Source organism: Heptranchias perlo, chromosome 2 (genome assembly GCF_035084215.1).
Source record: "Heptranchias perlo isolate sHepPer1 chromosome 2, sHepPer1.hap1, whole genome shotgun sequence".
Lineage (NCBI taxonomy): Eukaryota > Metazoa > Chordata > Chondrichthyes > Hexanchiformes > Hexanchidae > Heptranchias > Heptranchias perlo.
The window spans coordinates 91,875,299-91,895,511 of NC_090326.1; the positions used below are offsets into that span (position 1 = coordinate 91,875,299).

Genomic DNA, 20,213 nt, shown 5'->3' on the forward strand with positions numbered 1-20,213 from the left:
CCTTCCTCAGATAAGGAGACCAAAACTGCACACAATACTCCAGATGTGGTCTCACCAAGGCCCTGTACAACTGTAGTAAGACATCCCTGATCCTGTACTCAAATCCTCTTGCAATGAATGCCAACATACCATTCACTTTCCTAACTGCTTGCTGCACCGGAGTGCTTGCTTTCAGCGACTGGTGTACAAGGACACCCAGATCTCGTTGCACCTCCCCTTTTCCCAATCTATCTCCATTCAGATAATAATGTCTTTCTGTTTTTACAACCAAAGTGGATAACCTCACATTTATCCACGTTATACTGCATCTGCCATGTTCTTGCCCACTCACCCAACTTGAATAAATCACACTGGAGCCTCTTTGCATCCTCCTCACAGCTCACATTCCACTCCAGCTTTGTGTCGTCTGCAAACTTAGAAATGTTACATTCCGTTCCCTCACCCAAATCATTGATATATATTGTGAATAGCTGGGGCCCAAGCATTGATCCCTGCGGTACCCCACTAGTCACTGGCTGCCACCCGGAAAAAGACCCGTTTATTCCGACTCTCTCTTTCCTGTCTGTCAACCAATTCTCAATCCATGCCAGTATATTCCCCCCAATCCCATGTGCTTTAATTTTGCACACTAACCTCTTGTGTGGGACCTTATCAAAAGCCGTCTGAAAATCCAAATACACCACATCCACTGGTTCTCCCCTATCTATTCTACTAGTCACCTCCTCAAAAAACTCCAGTAGATTTGTTAAGCATGATTTCTCATGAGTAAAACACTCTCCAATTTGTATGTATTTTTGCTTCATTTTTGGACACTCCTGCAAATTCACAGCCAAGACAGCAGACATTCTACCACTGCTGCACCTAAGTCAACCTAGTTAGTTAGTCAACTGAACTTTCCCTCTGCGCAAGAGCTGCTGGGCCTCCATTACTGTGCTACTATGGGGAGGTTGAGATCAGGAACTTACAAAATTTATTTATTTTTTTTAAATACCGTAACCATTCCAAGGTCCACGCTTGGAGTTTATGATAGAACCCCTTAGACAGCAAACTCCAAACACACATCCCCACCTGTTGTACTTGGATATAGAAGATTGTCCAAAGTATTGAAAAACCAGCTCAATGTTAGGTTAGGTTATATCAGAAACAAAAATAGTATAGGAAGGATTAAAACAATGAACAAAGAGTTCACCTATCTGTGAGGGAAATATTTTCAATACAAAGAGCTTTCCTCTTTTAGATCTCCCACCTAAAATTTTAAAATATACATTCCGAGAAATCCTAGTTTGAAATCACTTCACTAGACCCACTTTACCTTTATTTATTCCAAGAAAATGTGTATCCCTATTGGGATAGAATTTCCCAATGGCTATTTATGCCATTTCTCAGGGCTTTCCACTGTTCTTCCACCAAAGTTACAGCCAGAGATTGGGAATTTTTCCATCGAAATTCTGGGTGATTATCAACTCACATTGAAACAGTGAATACCTTGAATGATTCTCATGCCTCCACCTGACAATATTCCACACTTGCTTGGGTTTAGCAAAAAAAAAGGCCTTCTCCTAAAAGAGATTTAAAAAAAATACCTGGGGAAGGGGGAAAAATATTTTTCATTGAAAATGATACCCTACACCTCTCTCATTTTCCTTTGGACAAAAACGTAACTGCAAGTATTATTACTGCAAGTTATCTGTAGATACCTCAATACTTTCACACTATAAATTACTTGTATTTACACTTCATGGAGCCACATATTCTTTGCGTGATACTGGAGGCAGTTTATTTAAAGTACAAATAAAAGCAATCTGCCTGCCAAGCTGGTTGGTTTATTTTTGATAACGGGAAAAGTTATGCCTGTAAGAAATTTAAGCTTTGTGATAATGAAGAATTGTATTGTCTGCCAGTATTTTATGAAGTAATTATCATTTTTTACACAAGAAACAGGGGAAAGGTCGTTCTAGCCAACCTACCATAGGTCCAAGATTGCAAATGCCCAGAGTATGGTGCAATGATCTTAAACTAGGATTTCTCCTAATACGAAAGACTTAAATACAAGGTGGGAGACCTTTCTAAATCACTACAAATACTTAATGGAAATGAATGAGGGACTTTTTACATCAAATATTGTGCCAAATTTAATATCAGCGTGCAGAATATATCTGTAAACAATTTTACAACACCAAGTTATAGTCCAACAAATTTATTTTAAATTCCACAAGCTTTCGGAGGCTTCCTCCTTCCTCAGGTGAACGGTGTGGAAATGAAATTTTCGAATCCTTCGCATTTGAAAATCACAGAACAATGCCTGGTGATTACTGCCCGTTGCCAAGGCAATCACAGTGAGCAGACAGAAAGGGGTCACCTAAAAGGCCACCGAATATACAAACCCCCCCCAAAAAAAAGGAAGACAGTCAATGACCCGTTATATTAAAAACAGATAACATTTGTTCGCTGGTGGGGTTACGTGTAGTGTGACATGAACCCAAGATCCCGGTTGAGGCCGTCCTCATGGGTGCGGAACTTGGCTATCAATTTCTGCTCGACGATTTTGCGTTGTCGTGTGTCTTGAAGGCCGCCTTGGAGTATGCTTACCCGAAGGTCGGTGGCTGAATGTCCATGACTGCTGAAGTGTTCCCCGACAGGGAGAGAACCCTCCTGTTTGGCGATTGTTGCGCGGTGTCCGTTCATCCGTTGTCGCAGCGTCTGCATGGTCTCGCCAATGTACCATGCTCTGGGGCATCCTTTCCTGCAACGTATGAGGTAGACAACGTTGGCCGAGTCACAGGAGTATGAACCGTGCACCTGGTGGGTGGTGTCCTCTCGTGTGATGGTGGTATCTGTGTTGATGATCTGGCATGTCTTGCAGAGGTTACCGTGGCAGGGTTGTGTGGTGTCGTGGACGCTGTTCTCCTGAAGGCTGGGTAATTTGCTGCGAACGATGGTTTGTTTGAGGTTGGGTGGCTGTTTAAAGGCGAGTAGTGGAGGTGTGGGGATGGCCATAGCGAGGTGTTCGTCATCATTGATGACATGTTGAAGGCTGCAGAGAACATGGCGTAGTTTCTCCGCTCCGGGGAAGTACTGGACGACGAAGGGTACTCTGTTGGTTGCGTCCCGTGTTAGTCTTCTGAGGAGGTCTACGCGATTTTTCGTTGTGGTCCGTCGGAACTGTCGATCGATGAGTCGAGCATCATATCCCGTTCTTACTAGGGCGTCTTTCAGCGTCTGTAGGTGTCCATCGCGTTCCTCCTCGTCTGAGCAGACCCTGTGTATTCGCAGGGCCTGTCCATAGGGGATGGCCTCTTTGACGTGGTCAGGGCGGAAGCTGGAGCATCGTGAGTTTGTCCGTGGGCTTGTGGTAGAGTGAGGTGCTGAGGTGCCCGTCTTTGATGGAGATTCGTGTGTCCAAGAACGAAACTGATTCTGAGGAGTAGTCCATGGTGAGCTTGATGGTGGGATGGAACTTGTTGATGTTATCGTGTAGTCTCTTTAGTGATTCCTCACCGTGGGTCCATAGAAAGAAAATGTCGTCGATGTATCTGGTGTATAGTGTTGGTTGGAGGTCCTGTGCAGTGAAGAAGTCCTGCTCGAACTTGTGCATGAAAATGTTGGCGTACTGAGGTGCGAATTTGGTCCCCATGGCTGTTCCGTGTGTTTGGGTAAAGAACTGGTTATTGAAGGTGAAGACATTGTGATCCAGGATGAAGCGGATGAGTTGTAGGATGGCGTCTGGAGATTGGCTGTTGTTGGTGTTGAGTATTGATGCTGTCGCAGCGATGCAGTCATCGTGGGGGATACTGGTGTAGAGTGCCGAGACGTCCATCGTGGTGAGAAGTGTTCCTGGTTCAACAGGTCCGTGGGTACTGAGTTATTGTAGAAAGTCTGTAGTGTCGCGACAGAAGCTGGGGGTTCCCTGCACGATGGGTTTCAGGATGCCCTCGATGTATCCAGAGAGGTTCTCACACAGGGTTCCATTGCCTGATACGATAGGACGTCCGGGTGTGTTGGCTTTGTGTATCTTTGGGAGGCAGTAGAAGTCTCCCACGCGGGGAGTACGTGGGATGAGAGTGCGTAGGATGTTTTGAAGGTCTGGATCGAAGGTCTTGATCAGTTTGTTGAGCTGATGGGTGTGTTCTTTGGTCGGGTCTGTGGGTAACCGTCTGTAGTGTTCCTGGTTGTCCAGTTGTCGGTATGCTTCTTTGCAATAGTCCGTTCTGTTCAGTATGACGATGGCTCCTCCTTTGTCCGCTGGTTTGATGACGATGTTGCGGTTGGTCTTGAGAGCTTTGATGGCGTTGCGTTGTGCTTGGGTGACATTCTGGACTGTCTTCCGAGTGCGGCTGATGAATCTGGCTTAGACGCATTTCCTGACAGCTTGAGCATACATGTCAAGCTGAGGGCAGCGACCCTCTGGAGGAGTCCAGTGAGACTCTTTCCTCTTCGGTTGCTGTACCGCGGATCCCTCTGTCTGCTGTTCCGGATCGTTGATTGTCTCATTGGGTTCGCTGCTGAAATCTTGGGGTTTGTGGTAGAATTCCCGGAGCCTCATTCTCCTGATGAATTCCTGTGTCTGCCGCGAGACTAGTGGGGTCCATTTTGGTAGTGGGGCAGAAATTGAGCCCTCGGCTGAGAACTTCGATTTCGTCTGGTTGAAGGGTGTGGTCGGACAAATTGACGATAGACTTCCCTGTGGTTGCAACCGTGGTACCAGGGGAAGCTTGGTCGATGCTGGTGGTGATGCCGAGTTTCTCAAGCTTCCTGCTCTTGGTTTTCACGTAGGCAGCGTAGTTCCGTTGCCTCGTCTGTTTGGCGGTATATCGTAGCTGGTCTGCTGTGTCCTGAGTACAGGTTGAGAGTATGGACTCTATCTTAGTTTCGAGGTTGCGGCGTCTGCTGTAGAGTTGGTGTACGAGATGGTTGCGGAGTGTGCGAGAGGTACGACGGCAGAGTCTCTCAGCGTAATCCGAGTTGTATGTGGACTTGAGTGGGTTCGTGATCTGTAGTCCTTTCGGGATCTTGTCTGCTTTCTTGCAGCTCTGTAAAAACTTGATGTCTGTGTCTAAATGCGCGATCTTCTTGGATATCCTTTCCACTGTGAGCCGCCAGCCATCAAAGACGGGCACCTCAGCACCTCACTCTACCGCAAGCCCACGGACAACCTCACGATGCTCCACTTTTCCAGCTTCCACCCTAACCACGTCAAAGAGGCCATCCCCTATGGACAGGCCCTGCGAATACACAGGGTCTGCTCAGACGAGGAGGAACACGATGGACACCTACAGACGCTGAAAGACGCCCTAGTAAGAACGGGATATGACGCTCGACTCATCGATTGACAGTTCCGACGGGCCACAGCGAAAAATCGCATAGACCTCCTCAGAAGACTAACACGGGACGCAACCAACAGAGTACCCTTCGTCGTCCAGTACTTCCCCGGAGCGGAGAAACTACGCCATGTTCTCCGCAGCCTTCAACATGTCATCAATGATGACGAACACCTCGCTATGGCCATCCCCACACCTCCACTACTCGCCTTTAAACAGCCACCCAACCTCAAACAAACCATCGTTCGCAGCAAATTACCCAGCCTTCAGGAGAACAGCGTCCACGACACCACACAACCCTGCCACGGTAACCTCTGCAAGACATGCCAGATCATCGACACAGATACCACCATCACACGAGAGGACACCACCCACCAGGTGCACGGTTCATACTCCTGTGACTCTGCCAACGTTGTCTACCTCATACGTTGCAGGAAAGGATGCCCCAGAGCATGGTACATTGGCGAGACCATGCAGACGCTGCGACAACGGATGAACGGACACCGTGCAACAATCGCCAAACAGGAGGGTTCTCTCCCTGTCGGGGAACACTTCAGCAGTCATGGACATTCAGCCACCGACCTTCGGGTAAGCATACTCCAAGGCGGCCTTCGAGACACACGACAACGCAAAATCGTCGAGCAGAAATTGATAGCCAAGTTCCGCACCCATGAGGATGGCCTCAACCGGGATCTTGGGGTTACGTGTAGTGATATGAACCCACCAGCGAACAAATGTTATCTGTTTTTAATATAACGGGTCATTGACTGTCTTCCTTCTCTCTTTCTCTCTTTCTCTCTTTCTCTCTTTCTCTCTTTCTCTCTTTCTCTCTTTCTCTCTTTCTCTCTTTCTCTCTTTTTTTGGGGGGTTTGTATATTCGGTGGCCTTTTAGGTGACACATTTCTGTCTGCTCACTGTGATTGCCTTGGCAACGGGCAGTAATCACCAGGCATTGTTCTGTGATTTTCAAATGCAAAGGATTCGAAAATTTCATTTCCACACCGTTCACCGGAGGAAGGAGGAAGCCTCCGAAAGCTTGTGGAATTTAAAATAAATTTGTTGGACTATAACTTGGTGTTGTAAAATTGTTTACAATTGTCAACCCCAGTCCATCACCGGCATCTCCACATCAGAATATATCTAGTTTGACTGTCATTTATTTTACAAATTAAAACGTGTAGATGTCTAAAAAAAACTGCAAAAGCAATTCCCCAAATCTCCATAAGCAAATTCACCATATGTTGTGGTATAGTGTCATACTGACCAGGAAGGTCCCATCTCAAGCACCAAGGCGCTTCTGCCCCCACCCCCACACTCGCCAGAAACATCAGCACACCCATTCCATGTAGCCAGCATCTCCTGCTAGAGAGAAAATGGGAGCTATAGTTTGCAGCCACGTGCACTTAACATTGACTGACAACTTCAGACCTTAACGAAAGCTCCCATTTTGACAATGGCATCGCCTGTTCTCCACTTAAGCACTCTACAAGTCATTCCATTTATTTTCCCTTCCCCTTGTTCTGTTCCTTTTTAAATGCTCTTCATCTGTAATATCTTCCAGCTCTGAGGAAGGGTCCATACCCAAAACTTCTTGTCTGTTCTCTCCATGGATGCTACCTGACCTGCTGAGCGTTTTCTGTTTTAGTTTCAGATTTCCAGCATCTGCAGTATTTTGCTTTTTGGAAAGTGAACCACCACTGCATACGGAGCAATTATCAAGTGTCATAAGAACATAAAAACTAGGAGCAGACCATACGGCCCCTTGAGCCTGCACCACCATTCAATAAGATGATGGCTGATCTTCCACCTCAACTCCACTTGCCTGCCCGATCCCCATATCCCTTGATTCCCTTAGTATCCAAATATCCATCAATCTCAGTCTTGAATGTACTCAACGACTGAGCATCCACAGCCCTCTGGGGTAGAGAATTCCAAAGATTCACAACTCTCAGTGAAGAAATTTTTCCTCATCTCAGTCCTAAATGGCCAACTCCTTATCTTGAGACTATGACTTCTAGTTCTAGACTCTCCAGCCAGGGAAAACAGCCTTTCAGCATCTACCCTCTCAAGCCCCCTCAGAATCTTATATGTTTCAATGAGATCACCTCTCATTTTCTAAACTCCAGAGAGTATAGGCCCATTCTACTCAATCTCTCCTCATAGGACAACCCTCTCATCCCAGGAATTAATCTAGTGAACCTTTGTTGCACCGCCTCTAAGGAAAGTATATCTATCCTTAGGTAAGGAGACCAAAACTGTACACAGTACTCCAGGTGTGGTCTCACCAGAGCCCTATATAATTACAGCAAGACCTCCTTATTCTTATACTCCAACCCCCTTGCAATAAAGGCTAACATACCATTTGCCTTCCTAATTGCTTGCTGTACCTGCATGTTAACTTTCTGTGTATCGTGTACAAGGACACCCAAATCCCTCTGAATAGCAACATTTCTCTCACCTTTTAAAAATATTCTACTTTTCTAACCAAAGTGGATAATTTCACATTTCACTCCATCTGCCACTTTCGCGCCCACTCACTTAACTTGTCTATATCCCTTTGCAGCCTCTGTGTCCTCCTCACAGCTTACTTTCCTACCTAGCTTTGTATCGCCAGCAAACTTGGATACATTACACTCGGTCCCCTCATCTAAGTCATTAATATAAATTGTAAACAGCTGAGGCCCAAGCACTGATCCTTGCGGCACCCCACTAGTTTCAATCTGCCAACCCGTAGATAACTCGTTTATTCCTACTCTCTGTTTTCTGTCCGTTAACCAATCCTCAATCCATGCTAATATATTACCACCAATCCCATGAGCCCTAATCTTGTGTAACACCTTATCGAGTGCCTTTTGAAAATCTAAATATACTATATCCAATGGTTCCCCCTTATCTACCCTGCTAGTTACACCCTCAAAAACCTCAGATTTGTCAAACACGATTTCCCCTTCATAATACTGTGTTGACTCTGCCTAATCATATGATGATTTTCTAAGTATCCTATTAGCACGTCCTTAATAATAGATTTTAGCATTTTCCCGATGACTGATGTCAGGCTAGCTGACCTGTAGTTCTCCGTTTCCTCTCCCTCCTTTCTTGAATAACGGGGTTACATTTGCAACCTTCCAATCCACAGGGATCGTTCTAGAATTTAGGGAATTCTGGAAGATCACAACCAATGCATCCACTATCTCTGCAGCCACCACTTTTTAAAACCCTAGGATGTAGGCCATCAGGTCCAGGGGATTTGTCGGCTTTTAGTTCCATTAATTTCTCCAGTACTTTTTCTTTACTAATCTTAATTACTTTAAGCTCCTCACACTCATTGGAAATAATGGGGAACAAAGGGTCTAGTGTGTTTTTTGTGTCTTCTACTGTGAAGACTGATACAAACCATCTCCCATCCCCTTTAGATTGTATGCAGAGGCACCTAATGATGGCTAGACTTGTTTCAGTACTAACCGCTCACTGAAGCTATTCGTGCTCATGGCAGATTGGAGAGAGGTAGGGGCAAAGGAAACCTCCCAGATTAGTTACAGGTTATTTGTTATTTATATTACACCAGTGCTTTGAGAGGAAGCTCTGCAAATAAGTCGCCTGTGGAGATAAGGGGTAGAAAATAGTCTGGTGCCCATTCTTGGGCCCAGACTCGGCACTGTGCCCAAACTGAAATTGGGTCTCATCTAAATAATGTGGATGAGCTCCTGGAGCTTGTTGGGCCTCCACAGACATCTCACCAATCTCGGAAATCAAATTTCTGGTCGCTTGCCTCGCAGGAGAGCAGCGGGAGAGGGGGTCAATCGCAGCCAACAGGAGCGCTGTGGAACCTGGAAGAACACTCCCACTCAGGGCAGCCCAATTTCAGCAGGAACTGCCCTGTGAGCACCAAACAGTGTAGGAGATTGGAGGAAGTGCACATAAATTATTGACTCACATGAAAATGGTGTTTGGAGCCCTGAACAATGGTGTGGGAGGAGCTAAATGAATAATTGTGCTTCAGATTATTTAATGTTTTTCTCCCCCATTCCCCCTTCCTCTTGGCTATTAAAATGTTTGCTTATCTTGCCCTTCTCACTTCTGAAGATGCATCCTGCCTATAATGCTGGCCTGTCTTTTCTCTCCAGGAGATGCTGACTGTGTGCCAAGGATTTTGTGTTTTCATTTCTATATTAACTGCAAATGAGCATGTACTTTACAGCAGTGTTCACAATATGCATACATAGTTGTGCTGGAGTGGCCAAACCTGTTCCACAGTACAAAACTGACTGGCGTCAGAATAGAAGCAAAATTGTACAGCAGAATTGTTTCATTGGAAGCGGTTCTATAATATAAATGGGATATCGGTAAAGACTGGGCACATTAATTGCTTCCAATTTGGCAGATCCTAGGACATAGCATAACCAACGCAAATATTTGATCCACTCCACAACCTGAAATACATCGGGCTCAATTTTAAAACGGAGCTGGGAAGGGGGCGGGGGGGGGGGGGGGGGTTCAAATTGTGGTCAGAAAACCCATGTACGGGTTTCCCGGACGTCCTTTCGGTTTTGACGTAAAAATATGAAAGATGTCCTTTGTTGTTTTCCCATCCGACTGACCAACTGAGACCAGCCTGTCAGACGTGAGACCAGCCCGGGGAAGGACGTCTTCAGGCAAGTCTTTGCTTGTATGGATGGAGGGGAGGCATGGGTGGGCACAGGGGGCATGAGTCATGGGGAATGTGATCGGGGGTCATCGCAGGGGTCCGCAATCGTTGAGGGGGAGGGTCAGGGTCGGAGGACCGGAATGTGGGGGAGGGGGAAATAAAATCGGGGTCGGAGAATCGGGGGTCGGTGCAGGTAGGCTTGATGGGCCTGGGGGAAGCACTCCTGCTCCTCCAGGCCTACAGGCTGCGCCTTTCTAGGCACCTTCCCGTTAGTCTCGGGTCTTTTCACTTCCTTTCACGAGGCGTAAAACAGAAGGCCCGGGAATCCCAGCCCCCCAGGGTTGAAATCGGGAATTAGAGAAAAATGGAGGCCTGAAGCTTCCTTGAAAGATTTTAAGGCCCGACCCGCCTCCTGGGAGTGGGTTGGTCGCCCGCCGCTCGTCCCGCCCTGGTGAAAAACGGAAATCGGTAGGTTTGGGGCAGATCTAAAGTGGTGGCAACTTTCAATGCCCCCTGCCCCCAACCCACCCGTTTTTTACTTTGAAAATTGAGCCCATCTTGTTCCACCCCCACAGTAGCACTGACATTCCTTTCTTGAATTTAATGAGATTGAAGGTTATTGGCGAAAGAATCAGAGGCGACATGAGGAAAAAAAAAAATTTACACAGCGAGTTGTTATGATCTGGAATGCATTGCCTGAAAGGGTGGTGGAAGCAAATTCAGTAGCAATTTTCAAAAGGGAACTGGATAAATACTTGAAGGGGAAAAATTTGCAGGGCTATGGGGAGTGGGACGAATTGGGATAGCTCTTTCAAAGAGCTGGCACAGGCACGATGGGCTGAATGGCCTCCTTCTGTACTGTATCATTCTATGATAAATGTGTTGTCAGGATGTGGCAGGAATGATTAACACAGAAAATCATTACATGAGCTGAATTTTTTTGTTTGCCATCAAACTAGCTTGCTTTGGAATTTTCTGTGACATTATTTCAGTTGAGTCATTATGTATTTATCCTTAATTACATGGCAATATCTATAAAAGGGAACCAGCCTTGTTAAACAAATGGCATTAAAGGGAATACTTACTATCTTACAGTGAAGTAATGTATTGCAGAGCTACAGTGCTTGTGCAACATACGCTGCTGCATGATTCACCATCCCTAGAAGAGAAAATTATTGTGTCGGACTGGAGTGACATGTGGACCAAAAGAGGTAGGGGTAGCAGAGTCCCTTCTCTGAAGGACGTTAATGAACCAGTTGAGGTTTTTTTTTAAAAAATGATAAGACCGCAACTATCATGGTCATTTTCTGGTGCTGGCCCACAAATAACCAAATTTGCTGAATTCAATTTCACAACTTGCCAGAACCACTAAGCTACCATGTCCCTCGCCACATTACAGTCACGCTGATTTTACACTTCATAGTTCCCAAAGACCAGGTCACAGCAGAGTGACCCAAGAATGCAACTCCCTTTTATGCCTAAACAGTGCAGCCGATCTCGTACAGACCTGCTGCACAAGTTCAACTAGCTGTGACTATTTGTCCAGGGAGTGTGCACAAAGTACTGGCAGCATGCCATCAGCAACATGACACTTGAAACATCTGTCCTGATGCCACGTCATTATGTCACGCTAAGGAGACATATTGAATCTATATCAGTACTTTAATTGGAGCGCCAAAGTCATGCGGCAGTTGGAACCGTAAAAATACATAAGTTTACAACACAGAAGGTTATTCAACCCACCATGTGATCAAATACTGATTCCACTACCAATAGCCCTGTATCCTCACTGCTTCAAATATTTATCCACTTTTCCCTCCTAAAAACTCTAATGACCCTAATCACTGACTCCCCAACCAGAGGAAATAATCTTTCCCTATTCACTCCGTCATAACTCTTCATAATTTTTAAAAACGTCTACTAAATCTGTTCCAGTAGAAAGGAGTCCTAGAATCTCAAGTCTCTCCTCATAACTGCAGTTTCCCATTCCTGGCATCATACTGACGAATCTACGCTGCACACTCGACAGCTTTAACTTGTTTTCTATAATAGGCACCCAAGGCTGAACGCATTAATCTAACTGTGACAACACTCGGGACACACACCTGCAACCTGGTCTTCAGCGACTATAAAATGGATAAAAGCAGTTTGATTGTAATGTGGCTACATTGTTAATGTTTTCTTTTATTTTTCTCCTCTTCTGGAGGTAGTGGGAGAGTGGGACTAGCTGGATTGATCTTGCATAGAGCCGGCGCAGACTCGAAGGGCTGAATGGCCTCCTTCTGTGCTGTAACCTTTCTATGATTCTAGTGACTCATGCTGCAGCATGTGTTCTACATGCACTATAACTCTTTCACACCTCACTTAGAAGAAAGTTCTTTAATGACATTTGTTTACAGCATCCATAAGGAACCAACATTGTGTATTTAACCTTAGTTACATTGGCAATGACTCAATTGAACTAATGTCACAGAAAATTGTAAAGCAAACTAGTTTGACAGCAAACTTAGAACATCAGCTGGTGAATGATTAACATTTCTCCAACACATTGTATTCAATTTGGCAAATCCTGATAACACACACAGTCAATCTAATTCAAGAAAAGAGTGAAATTGCCAATGCTACTGAGAATGCTAGAAGGAGGAAAACACTGTATTGTAGGTAGAATGGAATGAGAAGGCTGATTGGATAAAATATTGGATAAGCTAAGCCACATCCCCAGAGTCCACCAACTCTGGGACAATTGTTCATTTGAAAATTGCCACCTTTTATACCATGGAACGGATTTGGTAACTCCAGCATAAATACTAATCAATAATTGAAGAGAACGTTAAAGCAATTGTACATGTGCAATGAGAATGTAGGTAGATTTTTTTTTATTCGTTCATGGGATGTGGGCATCGCTGGCAAGGCCGGCATTTATTGCCCATCCCTAATTGCCCTTGAGAAGGTGATGGTGAGCCGCCTTCTTGAACCGCTGCAGTCCGTGTGGTGAATGTTCTCCCACAGTGCTGTTAGGAAGGGAGTTCCATGATTTTGACCCAGCGACGATGAAGGAACGGCGATATATTTCCAAGTCGGGATGGTGTGTGACTTGGAGGGGGACGTGCAGACGGTGCTGTTCACATGTGCCTGCTGCTCATCCTTCTCAGTGGTAGTCATGATGTGGAGATGCCGGTGATGGACTGGGGTTGACAATTGTAAACAATTTTACAACACCAAGTTATAGTCCAGCAATTTTATTTTAAATTTGAATTTAAAATAAAATTGCTGGACTATAACTTGGTGTTGTAAAATTGTTTACAATTCTCAGTGGTAGAGGTCGCAGGTTTGGGAGGTGCTGTCGAAGAAGCCTTGGCGAGTTACTGCAGTGCTATTCTTTTAAAAAAAAAAGGCCAATAGAATTTTGGGATATATAAATAAGGGCTGGCATCTTTCTGGAATTTTTTGACCATATTTCCATAGAAATTATCTAAATGAGTTGTTTTAAAATGTGCTTTTAAAAAGTGAAAGGGTTAAGGGGGGGGGTGGGGGGAAGAGGAAGGAGTCAGCTTTGACTGAAAGCTGATACTGCAGTCAAGCTTTTAAAAACACAGTTGGACTTTTGCAAATAGAATAACACACAGCAACAAAGGGCAGTAAAAGACAGGGGACTGCAGAGAGCGTGGTTCCACCCTGGACTGTGGGACAGGATGCAGAGAGATTAAATTAAGCAAGACAGTTCACCAAAATGGGATAGCATTGTGTGTTCTTCATTTTGTACACAAATTTAAGTTTTACTGTTTGAACTAAGCAACTCAGATCATATCTACTGCTCTGTACGTTTCACCTTACTGTGGAATAAAACAGCTTACAATTCGAACCAAACTTAATGCCATCTAGTGCTAACACAGAAGAAACATGTAAAAAAAAGTCACATATATCCAGTCCAGAAAGCGTGGTGATGCAATTGTTACATTCCAGGTTCTCAAGGGCAATTAGGGATGGGCAATAAATGCCGGCCTCGCCAGCGACGCCCACATCCCATGAACGAATAAAAAAAAGTTATGTTAAATGTAAAAATAGATATAGAACAGGTGAGTCGACTCACATAAAAGTAAAATAATCAGACTACTTAAGAGAACGACCAATGCAACTGAACCCAAAAAAAAAATCTATCTAGCAGACTCAAATTTAACAATTAAATTTAAATAGCATTTTGGGTTTTATAAACAGGGGCATACAGTACAAAAGTAAAGTAATGATAGCAAGCATTGCCATGTACTAAGTTAAGACTCGGTTTAAAAAAAACCAAGTTTTGCCTTAGCAAATTTATTTTGGGGTTGCCATGGTCTACACAAGACCCAAGTATCACAAGTATAAAAGCAGTTCTGAAGTGCTTGTTCTGCTGTTACCAGCAGACAGAGAATGAATATAGGGCGTTATCAGATTAGTCAGAGTTCAGATTGCTGACATTTTTTCTTATGCTGAAATGCGATGTCCTGTGGTAGATGTGTCCCGTAATCTAACCTGCTGCCTTTCATGTTCATTTAAAACTTGAGTATATTTGGCAATCAAATCCTAGCGTTATTCTGCCGGCCCGATTTCCTTTACTGGTGCTATGCTTCAATGGCCAATCACTTTTCAAACTGAATCAGATTTTAAAAAATTAAACGCTCTACAGTATCACCTCTCTTCAGCTTGATTTTTGAAATTACCACCCATTTATTCGTCCCAAAACTCTGTAACCTCCTCCAGCCCTACAACCCGCCGAGATCTCTGCACTCCTCCAATTCTTGCCTCTTGCGCATCCCCGATTTTAATCACTCCACCATTGGCAGCCGTGCCTTCAGCTGCCCAGGCCCTACGCTCTGGAATTACCTCCCTAAACTTCTCCGCCTCTCTATCCTTTAAGACGATCCTTAAAACCTACCTCTTTGACCAAGCTTTTGGTCATCTGTCCTAATACCTTCTTATGTGGCTCGATGTGAAATTTTGTTTGATAATGTACCCATGAAGCACCTTGGGTCATTTTACTACATTGAAGGTGCCATATAAATGCAGGTGGTTGTTGTTGTAGTAGGTGAACTGTCCAAATTGCAATTCAAAAAAAGACCAGCAAGTGCAGATAGTGAGTCCAATGAATTAAAAAAGACCCCTCACAACAAAAATTATTGATACCATAAAAAAGATTAACTTAAAATTTAACCAAAACATGTCAACGTTTTAAGACTGAATCTGGACATCCTAGACAAAAAAAGTCTTGCCCTCTACCATTGCGACAACTATCTATTACCGAACAGTCCTTCTATTTCAATGGAATGGACCAGCACAATGTTCCCAAAACTGTTCATCCTGTCAACTCATCTACCAAAAGCCATTGAAGCAAGTCTTTATATAAAAAAAATATCATTTGGATGATGACTGAACAGCCAAGCTCTCATTTACTGCGAAAACAATTTGGCAGCCAGCCCCACACCAATTTACAATCTACATATCTATAACCCCACAGCTATTTACAATCTATATTACTGACTTAGAAGAAGGGACTGAGTGTCATGTATTCAAGTTTGCTGATGATACAAAGCTAGGTGGGAAAGGAAGCTGTGAGGAAGACACAAAAGAGTCTGCAAAGGGATATATACAGGTTAAGTAAGTGGGCAAGTTAGTGGCAGATGGAGTGTAATGTAGGGAAATGTGAGGTTATTCACTTTGGTGGGAAGAATAGGAAAACAGAATATTTTTTAAATGGTGAGAAACTATTAAATGTTGGTGTTCAGAGGAACACAAAGTTAACATGCAAGTACAGCAAGCAATTAGGAAGGCAAATGGTATGTTGGCCTTTATTGCAAGGGGGTTGGAGTACAACAGTAAGGAAGTCTTGCTGCAATTGGTGAGGATACACCTGGAGTACAGTGTACAATTTTGGTTCCCTTACATAAGGAAGAATATTCTTGCCTTAGAGGCAGTGCAACAAAGGTTCACTAGATTGATTCCTGGGATGAGATTACTATGAGGAGAGATTGAGTAGACTGGGCCATACTCTATGGAGTTCAGAAGAATGAGAGATGGTCTCATTGAAACATATAAGATTCTGAGAGGACTTGACAGGGTAGATGCTGAGAGGCTATTTCCCCTAACCAGAGAGTCTAGAACTAGGGGTCACAGACACAGGGTAAGGGGTCAGCCATTTAGGACTGAGATGAGGAAAAATTCCTTCAGAGAGAGTTGTGGATCTGTAGAATTCTCTACCCCAGAGGGCTGTGGATGTTCAGTCAGAGTATATTCAAGACTGATAGCCACAGATTTTTGGACTCTAAGAGAATCAAGGGATATGGGGATCCTGCGGGAAGTTCAGTTGAGGTCAAAAATCAGCCACGATCTTACTGAATGTCGGAGCAGGCTGGAGGGGCCGTATGGACTACTCCTGCTCCTATTTCTCATTTTCTTAAGGACTCATACGTTTCATCCTTCACTTCACTAAGCGGTTTCCTTTAATAATAAGCGTGTGCATATAGTTACGTGTAAAGAACTACAAACAGAAAACCATATCAAAAGTCGTTTGTATCGGAGGGCCTACTCGCTCTCTTTTACAGCAATAGACTGCTATTTCAGCCGACTTTAGCATTTTGCCAGGCGTGAGATTTAAGAGGTACTGACCTGTCAAAACGGACGTCAAATTCGTCCTGACCCTGGAAGCTAAAGCTTCACTCCTCGGTACTTCCCTGGAATCCCCCTTATTCACAGAGGTCCAGACTTACGCCAAGCTGCAGCTTACTCTCCCCTGCACAGTCTGCAACCACGGCAAATGTCACTGACCTTTTAACAACCAACAAACAAAACAAAACAAAACACGAGCTCGAATCCCGGAACACTAAAATCAACTGAGTCCTCGTCCACCTAACTGTCACCATTTATACCATTACAGGCTCGGGGAGGTGGAGCGAGCGTGCGTGCGCGCGCGCACACACACAGACCCCGAGGTACCGTCTGCTCGGCCGGTTTCTCCCTCCTGTCCCCGGCGCGTGTTGTGTTCACCGCCCCTCGGCCCTTCGGCCCCTCGCTCTCAGGGGGAGCCCCGGCTGCACGAGCTCCGGCCGCAGATTGTTACACTCGGAATTCCATCTCCGACAACATTGAGGCGCGCTCCCCGCGCGCACCGACGTCACAATGCGCGCACCACAGACCTCGCTTTGGCGCGGGAAGGAGGAAGTGGAGGGCAGGGCAGGGCAGGCGAGCGTGGTCCGAGCCGGGGGGATGTGGGTCACTGGGTGTTATCATTATCCCTTCTCCAACTTCAAACACAGCTGCTTATTTATTACGGAAATACTTTTAACATCCACACGCAAATACCTATGTAATACGGAGGATTTAAGATTCCTGGGGGAGGAGGGATCTGTTCAAGATGGACCGGTTGCACCTCAGCAGAGCTGGGACCTCGTGGGGAGGTTCATTAGTGCTGTGGGGGGAGAGTTTAAATTAATTTGGCTGGGGTTGGGCACCAGGATGGAATACTAGAGAGGAGAAACAAGGTGCACAGAGGACTGCGAGGGACAAATAGCACGACAGTAGAGTTCAGGAATGGAAGTGATCAGACAGGGGGCAAGTTTGAAGCAATCTAAGCTGAGTTTCGTGGTAAATAAGGTTGGTGAGCTGCAGGATCAAGTCACCACATGGAACTATGATATAATGGCAGTAACAGAGACCTGACTCAAAGAAGGGGAGAATTGGGTACTTAGTATTCCTGGCTACAAGGTATGCAGGAAAGATAGGGAAGGAAAGAAAGGAGGGGTGGAAGTAATGATCAAATAAACTATTATAGTGCTGGAAAGGGATGATGTAGTTGAGAGGTCAAAGACAGAATCTATTTGATTAGAATTAAGGAACAGTAGAGGAGCTATTACGCTACTGGGTGTATACAACAGGCCACCAAATAGTGGGAAGGCGATCAAGAAGCAAATTTGCAGGCAAATTTGAGAAAGATGCAAGAATGATAAAGTAGTGATAATGGGGACTTCAATTATCCACATATAGACTGGGACAGCAACAGTAAAGGGCAAAGAGGGGGAGGAATTCCTGAAATGTATACAAGTGAACTTTTTTGAACAGTGTTTCCAGCTCAACAAGGAAGGTAATGGGGAATGAAGTGGAGCATGTTTCAGTGGGGAGCATTTGGGGAACAGTGATCATGATATCACTAGGTTTAGAATATTATGGAATAAGACTAGGAACAATCAAATGTGAAAATGCTTAACTTGAGGAGGACTAATTTCAGTGAGTTAAAAAGGGATCTTGCCCAGATGGATTGGAATCAAAAATTGGTAGGCAAAACAGTAATTGAACAATGGGAGGCCTTCAAGGAAGAGATGGTTCAGGTATAGAGTAGACACATTTCCACAAGGGGTAAAGGAAGGGCATCCAAAGCTACAGCTCCCTGGATGATATAGAGATTAAAATGAAACCAGAAAAAGGAGGCTTGTGACAAATGTAAGGTGCGTTAGACAATAGAGAACCAGGCTGAATACAGAAAGTACAGAGGAGATCCAAAAAAGGGAATAAAAGGGGCAAAGAGCAAGTATGAGACTAGATTAGTGACTAACATAAAAGGGAACCTGAAAGTCTTTTATAAACATAAATAATAAAAGGGTAGTCAAAGGAAGGCTGGGACCGATTACAGACAAAAAAGGAGATCTTGTGGAGGCAGAGGGAATGGCTGAGGCACTAAATAAATACTTCGCATCCATCTTCACTAGAGAAGAGGATGCTGCCATTGTAGCAGGAAAGGAGGAGGTAGTAGCGATATTGGATAGGATAAAAATAAATAAAGAGGAGGTGCTTAAAAGATTGGCAGTACTCAAAGTAGAAACATCACCCGGTCCAGATGGGATGCATCCTAGGTAAATGAGGGAAGTAAGGATGGAAATTGCAGAGGCTCTGGCCACAATCTTCCAATTCTCCATAGATATGGGAACAGTGTCAGAGGGCTGAAGGATTGTAAATGCTACAACCCTGTTCAAAAAAGGGGAGAGTGATAAACCCGGCAATTACAGGCCTGTCAGCCTAACGTCAGTGGTGGGGAAACGGTGAGACAATAATCTGGGACAAAATTAATTGGCGCTTGGAAAAGTATGGGCTAATAAATGAAAGTCAGCACGGATTTGTTAAAGGAAAATTTTGTTTGATTAACTTGATTGAGTTCTTTAGTGAAGTAATGGAGAAGGTTGATGAGGGTAGTGCGATTGATGCTGTGTATATCGACTTTCAAAAGGCATTTGATAAAGTATCACACAATAGACTTGCTAGCAAAATTTAAGTGCATGGGATTAAAGGGTCAGTGGCAATGTGGATACAAAATTGGCTAAGGGACAGAAAGCAGAGTAGTGGTGAATGGTTGTTTTTAGGACTGGAGGGAAGTATACAGTGGTGTTCCCCAGGGTCAGTATTAGGACCTCTGTTCTTTTTGATATATATTAATGACCTCGACTTCAGGAGGACATAGACAGACTGGTGAAATGGGCAGATGAAATTTAATGCTGAGAAGTGTGAAGTGATACATTTTGGTAGGAAGAATGAGGAGAGGCAATATAAACTAAATGGTACAATTTTAAAGGGGGTACGTGAACAGAGAGACCTGGGGGTGCACATACACAAATCTTTGAAGGTGGCAGGCCAAGTTGAGAAGACTCTTTTATGAAATCCTGGGCTTTATTAATAGAGACATAGAGTACAAAAACAAGGAAGTTATGCTAAACCTTTATAAAAGGCCTGGTTGGCCTCAGCTGGAGTACTGTGTTCAATTCTGGGCACTACATTTTAGGAAGAATTTCAAGGCCTTAAAGAGAGTGAAGAAGAGATTTACCAGAATGGTACCAGGGATGAGGGACTTCAGTTATGTGGAGAGACTGGAGAAGCTGGGGTTGTTCTCCTTAGAACAGCGAAAGTTAAGGGGAGATTTGATAGGGGTGTTCAAAATCATGAATGGTTTTGATAGACTAAATAAGGAAAAACTATTTCCAGTGGCAGAAGGGCCAGTAACCAGAGAACACAGATTTAAGGTGATCGACAAAAGAGCCAGAGGCGACATGAGGAAACATTTTTTTAGGCAGTGAGTTGTAATGATCTGGAATGCACTGCCTGAAACGGTGGTGGAAGCAGATTCAATAGTAACTTTCAAAAGGGAAATGGATAAATACTTGAAGGGGAAAAAATTACAGGGCTATGGGGAAAGAGCAGGGGAGTGGGACTAATTGGATAAATCTTTCAAAGAGCCA

General features: G+C 44.4%; 1 protein-coding gene across 1 annotated transcript in view; it reads right to left on the minus strand.

Annotated features, from left to right (window-relative positions):
- Positions 1 to 17,076, minus strand: part of LOC137341173 (glycoprotein-N-acetylgalactosamine 3-beta-galactosyltransferase 1-like) — a 43,141-nt gene extending 26,065 nt beyond the window's left edge. The window contains exon 1 of the mRNA XM_068004173.1: positions 16,603 to 17,076. The gene's annotated coding sequence lies outside the window, so the exon portion shown is untranslated. The remainder of the gene's footprint in view (positions 1 to 16,602) is intronic.
- Between the last annotated feature and the right edge of the window lie 3,137 nt (positions 17,077 to 20,213).